This window comes from Anabrus simplex, chromosome 6 (assembly GCF_040414725.1).
Source record: "Anabrus simplex isolate iqAnaSimp1 chromosome 6, ASM4041472v1, whole genome shotgun sequence".
NCBI lineage: Eukaryota > Metazoa > Arthropoda > Insecta > Orthoptera > Tettigoniidae > Anabrus > Anabrus simplex.
This window is the reverse complement of record NC_090270.1, coordinates 108394554-108400553: the sequence shown is the minus strand read 5'-3', so window position 1 is coordinate 108400553 and position 6000 is coordinate 108394554. Positions and strand designations below refer to the sequence as shown.

The following is a 6000-nucleotide window of genomic DNA, read 5'->3' as shown; positions in this document are numbered from 1 at the left end:
GCTTTAAAAAGGAATTTCTCATTCCTCAACAGAAATCCTCACAGCTCTGTTGCCAATGCACCTCTCATTACAAAGGACGTCAGTCTTTTTTTTTCAGCTCAGAAAATTCGCACTGTTTCGCTGTTTGAAAGTTTAGTAACATTTGCTTCATTAATTAATATTAATTGTGAAGTGTGTTGCATTTCACTTAGCTTTATGCAATAACGTGGAGAACGCAAAACTTGACAACCATGCTCTTGGTAGCGCTCTCTTGCTTTTAAAATGACACGCCCCCCTTGTGTTCAGAGGAAGGAAACCGACTGACAACCCTCATTATTACTTGGGCGGGCCATGTTTTGAGATCAGAAGCTGCCGCGTGGGGATACGTTCGCCGTCCCAACTTTATTGTGAGCGAAATGAAGCCTTGTCACACTAACGTAGTCGCCAGGAGCCGATGTGAACACCGCGGTAGCAACTAGCGAAGTGGACGCTCCTCCTCTCTCAGGCAAACTGCAACACATGCAATACAAAACTCATTTAGTGTGCAACTAAGGTTTTATACCATCAGATACTAATCGCAATTTTACACTCTGCTGCGCGAGTCCTCTGAAGTGCTGTACGAATCGGTTAGTTGTGTCAAATGACATTTTTGTGCGTATTTCCAATACGTATTCTAATATTTTAAAAAATAAGGTAAAGTATTAGGTGATAATACAACAGGATTTGTATAAATAGATGTTTTAATAATTCTTAGTTTTGGGTGGCTAAAATGGAATCAGGATTTTATATTTTCTCCCACCTAATCGCCGTCACTGTCGGTAAAGAAGCGGACCATCGCCAATTCGGGTACTAGAATTTTTAAACATACTGGGCGAATTTTACCATGTCCAAAAAACAAACTTACTGCAGACGCGAAAATCAAAACATTTCTCAATTTCTAAGGAATAAGCAATTCTTTATATTTTCGAAGTGTAGCTAAGGGAACGGATCCGCCTCTGTTAGTGAGATTAGCTTCCAACCCCGGAGGCCCGGGTTCGATTCCCGGCTCTGCCACGAAATTCGAAAAGTGGTACGAGGGTTTGAACGGGGTCCAATCAGCCTCAGGAGGTCATCTGGGTAGAGGTGGGTTCGATTCCCACCTCAGCTATTCTGGAAGTGGTTTTTCGTGGTTTCCCACTTCTCCTCCAGGCAAATGCCGGGATGGTACCTAATTTAAGGCCATGGCCGCTTCCTTCCCTCTTCCTTGTCTATCCCTTCCAATCTTCCCATTCCCCCGCAAGGCCCCTGTTCAGCATAGCAGTTGTATCCCCCGACCCAGAGTCTGAAGCTCCAGGACACTGCCCTCGAGGCGGTAGAAGTGGGATCCCTCCCTGAGTCCGAGGGTAAACCCTGGAGGGTAAACAGATAAAGAAGAAGAAGAAGAAGAAGAAGAAGAAGCTATGCTTATAACGTCACACATCACATGATAATATATATATACATGAAAGAAAGGCAAACATATTGTTCTATGACGTCGCACGTAGATAGCAAAATATTAAAGTGGGCACTGAATATTAAAGAGGGTAAAAATAAGTTTTGAAGCAATTCATTCTCACATATCCGTTATCCTATAAAATAATATCGTGACACTAGAAAGTCGTGCAGAAATACCGATGATCTGACACACATTCAGAACATTCCAATTTTTAACACTTTAAATCTTCCTACTCATGAGTTTCGCAGTGTCAGAAACGATTCGAGATTGAGAATAGCACTACTAAACCCCCTGGTTAAATACTCGTCCGCCTCTGAGGTGTAGTGGTTAGTGTGATTAGCTGCCACACCCGGAGGCCCGGGCTCGATTTCCGGCTCTGCCACGAAAAGTGATGCGAGGGCTGGAAGGGGGTCCACTCAGCGTTGGGGGATCAGCTAAGTAGAAGAGAGTTCGATTCCCACCTCAGTCATTCTCGAAGTGGTTTTCTGTGGTTTCTCACTACTCCTCCAGGCAAATACCGGGGTGGTAGCATACCTAACTTACGGCCATTGCCACTTCCCTCCCTCTTCCTTCTGATCTTTTCTGATCTTCCCATCCTCCAAAAAGGCCCTTGTTCAGCATAGCAGGTGAGGCCACCTGGGCGAGGTACTGGTCGTCCTCCCCAGCTGTATCCCCCGACCCAACGTTTCACGCTTCAGAACACTGCCCTTGAGGCGGTAGAGGTAAGATCCTTCGCTGAGTCCGAGGGAAAAACCAACCCTGGATGGTGAGCAGATTAAGGAAGAGAGAAGGAAATAAATAAATAAATAAATAAATAAATAAATAAATAAATAAATAAATAAATAAAGAAAGAAAGAAAGAAAGAAAGAAAGAAAGTTACATGAAAATTCCAAAACGATTCAGTTCTAACACCGAATAACTAACAAAGCTTCAAAATTTAAAAACATACATGCGTAAAACAGTATCGACAGAGGTGATTCAACAACAGTTCACCTGTTTTCATGGTATTTCTCGAGGAGAATGACCAGTACCTCGCCCGGGCCTCACCTGCTATGCTGAACCCCGGCCTTGTAAGATTGGAAGGGATAGACAAGGAAAAAGGAAGGAAGCGGCCGTGGCCTTAAGTTAGGTACCATCGTGGCATTTGCCTGGAGGAGAAGTGGGAAACAATGAAAAACCACTTCCAGGATGGCTGAGGTGGGAATCGAACCAACCTCTACTCATTTGACCTCCCGAGGCTGAGTGGACCCCGTTCCACCCCCCTCAAATTTTGTGGCAGAGCCGGGAATCGAACCCGGCCCTCCAGGGATGGCAGCTAATCACACTAACCACTTCACCACAGAGGGGGACTTCATAGTATTTCAGTCATTTTTAATAGAGTGCATTTTGGCAACCCTGTTCGTTCGTTCGTAATCGGTTTACCCTCCAGGGTCGGTTTTACCCTCGGACTCAGCGAGAGATCCCACCTCTACCGCCTCAAGGGCAGTGTACTGGAGATTCAGATTTTGGGTAGGGGATACAACTGGGGAGAATGACCAGCACCTCGCCCAGGCGGCCTCACCTGCTATGCTGAACAGGGGCCTTGTGGAGGGATGGAAAGATTGGATGGGACAGGCAAGGAGGAAGGAAGCGGCTGTGGCCTTAAGTTAGGTACCATGCCGGCATTTGCCTGGAGGAGAAGTGGAAAACCACGGAAAACCACTTCCAGGATGGCTGAGGTGGGAATCGAACCCACCTCTACTCAGTTGACCTCCCGAGGCTGAGTGGACCCCGTTCCAGCCCTCGTACCACTTTTCAAATTTCGTGGCAGAGCCGGGAATCGAACCCGGACCTCCGGGGGTGGCAGCTAATCATGCTAACCACTACACCACAGAGGCGGCTTGGCAACCCTGTTTCTAACGTAAATAAAAAGAAATTGCCAACTACTGAATTGTAAAACATATGTAAAATGCTTGTGACTCGTCACGAACGAATTGCTAATTAATAAAATTCGCTGCACATACGCAATAGCGAAAATTCGGACCCTTTCTTTATATTAATTCACTGTCTCCCTCTAATACGATGACTTCATCACTCCTCAATTGGCCTTTAAACATGGTTGACATATATATGCCTAGTACACTATTCAATGTCATATATCTTGAGTAAGAATAAAAGAACACAGTAATTTCGCACCTTACCTTGTTCCTCGCATCTTAAGGAATATCTAATAGCATTTAAGAGCGCCTACCAGTGAATTGGCGAAGGGCCGTTTTTTTCTGTAATCCAAACGTGTATCCTATGTTAGTTATAGTACACTGACTGACAGAGTAAATGCAACACCAAGAAGGAGTGGTTCGAAAGGGATGAAAGTTGGGGAAAAAACAGAGACGGCACGGACGAATAATTTATGTTTATTTCAAACCGATATGCAGGTTACACAATGCGCACGGCATCGACTCAGTAGGATGTAGGACCACCGCGAGCGGCGATGCACGCAGAAACACGTCGAGGTACAGAGTCAATAAGAGTGCGGATTGTGTCCTGAGGGATGGTTCTCCATTCTCTGTCGACCATTTGCCACAGTTGGTCGTCCGTACGAGGCTGGGGCAGAGTTTGCAAACGGCGTCCAATGAGATCCCACACGTATTCGATTAGTGAGAGATCCGGAGAGTACGCTGGCCACGGAAGCATCTGTACACCTCGTAGAGCCTGTTGGGAGATGCGAGCAGTCTGTGGGCGGGCATTATCCTGCTGAAACAGAGCATTGGGCAGCCCCTGAAGGTACGGGAGTGCCACCGGCCGCAGCACATGCTGCACGTAGCGGTGGGCATTTAACGTGCCTTGAATACGCACTAGAGGTGACGTGGAATCATACGCAATAGCACCCCAAACCGGGATGCCGCGTTGTCTAGCGGTAGGGCGCTCCACAGTTACTGCCGGATTTGACCTTTCTCCACGCCGACGCCACACTCGTCTGCGGTGACTCATCGGAGAACACGACGTTCCGCCATTCCCTCATGCAAGTCGCTCTAGCCCGGCACCATGCCAGGCGTGCACGTCTATGCTGTGGAGTCAATGGTAGTCTTCTGAGCGGACGCCGGGAGTGCAGGCCTCCTTCAACCAATCGACGGGAAATTGTTCTGGTCGATATTGGAACAGCCAGGGTGTCTTGCACATGCTGAAGAATGGCGGTTGACGTGGCGTGCGGGGCTGCCACCGCTTGGCGGCGGATGCGCCGATGCGCCGATCCTCGCGTGCTGACGTCACTCGGGCTGCGCCTGGACCCCTCGCACGTGCCACATGTCCCTGCGCCAACCATCTTCGCCACAGGCGCTGCACCGTGGACACATCCCTATGGGTATCGGCTGCGATTTGACGAAGCGACCAACCTGCCCTTCTCAGCCCGATCACCATACCCCTCGTAAAGTCGTCTGTCTGCTGGAAATGCCTCCGTTGACGGCGGCCTGGCATTCTTAGCTATACACGTGTCCTGTGGCACACGACAACACGTTCTACAATGACTGTCGGCTGAGAAATCACGGTACGAAGTGGGACATTCGCCAACGCCGTGTCCCATTTATCGTTCGCTACGTGCGCAGGACAGCGGCGCATTTCACATCATGAGCATACCTCAGTGACGTCAGTCTACCCTGCAATTGGCATACAGTTCTGACCACTCCTTCTTGGTGTTGCATTTGCTCTGTCAGTCAATGTATATAAATGCAATGGAACATAAAAAACCTTCTAATCACAATAAGTCCGCCTCTGTGGTGTAGTGGTTAGCGTGATTAGCTGCCACCCCCAGAGGCCCGGGTTCGATTCCCGGCTCTGCCACGAAATTTGAAAAGTGGTACGGGGGCTGCAACGGGGTACACTCACCCTCGGGAGGTCAACTGAGTCCTGGAAGTGGTTTTCCGTGGTTTCCCACTTCTCCTCCAGGCAAATGCCGGGGTGGTTCCTAACTTAAGGCCACGGCCGCTTCGTCTTCCTTGTCTATCCGTTCCAAACTTCCCATCCCCCACAAGGCCCCTGATCAGCATAGCAGGTGAGGCCGCCTGGGCGAGGTACTGGTCATCCTCCCCAGTTATATCCTCCGACCCAGAGTCTGAAGCTCCAGGACACTGCCCTTGAGACGGTAGAGGTGGGATCCCTCGCTGATTCCGAGGGAAAACCGACATTGGAGGGTAAACTGATTGCGAACGAACGTACAAATCACAATAAGCAACATAATCGTTGCAATGTTCGCTCAACTACGCTCAGAGTACAGAAGATTGTCATAGCCTCGGTAGCGCAGTAGGCAGCGCGTAAGTCTCATAATCTTAAGGTCGTGAGTTCGATCCTCACCCGGGGCATAGGTTTTTATCCTATGTAATTAGCAGCTCATGGAGCACTTTCATGTTTGTCACCTGAATCTATATTACATAGTTCCGTGTATTTGATTTCCTAACAATGATTTACTCACGTAGGATTGTGAAAGTCCGCCTCTGTGGTGAAGTGGTTAGCGTGATTAGCTGCCAACCGGGTTCGATTCCCGACTCGGCCACGAAATTTGAAAAGTAGTACGA

General features: G+C 48.5%; 1 non-coding gene across 1 annotated transcript; it reads left to right on the top strand.

Annotated features, from left to right (window-relative positions):
- The first annotated feature begins 5714 nt into the window (after positions 1-5714).
- On the top strand, positions 5715-5787 carry TRNAM-CAU (transfer RNA methionine (anticodon CAU)). The gene has a single exon. It is a non-coding gene; the product is annotated as a tRNA-Met (tRNA).
- The last annotated feature ends 213 nt before the right edge of the window (positions 5788-6000 follow it).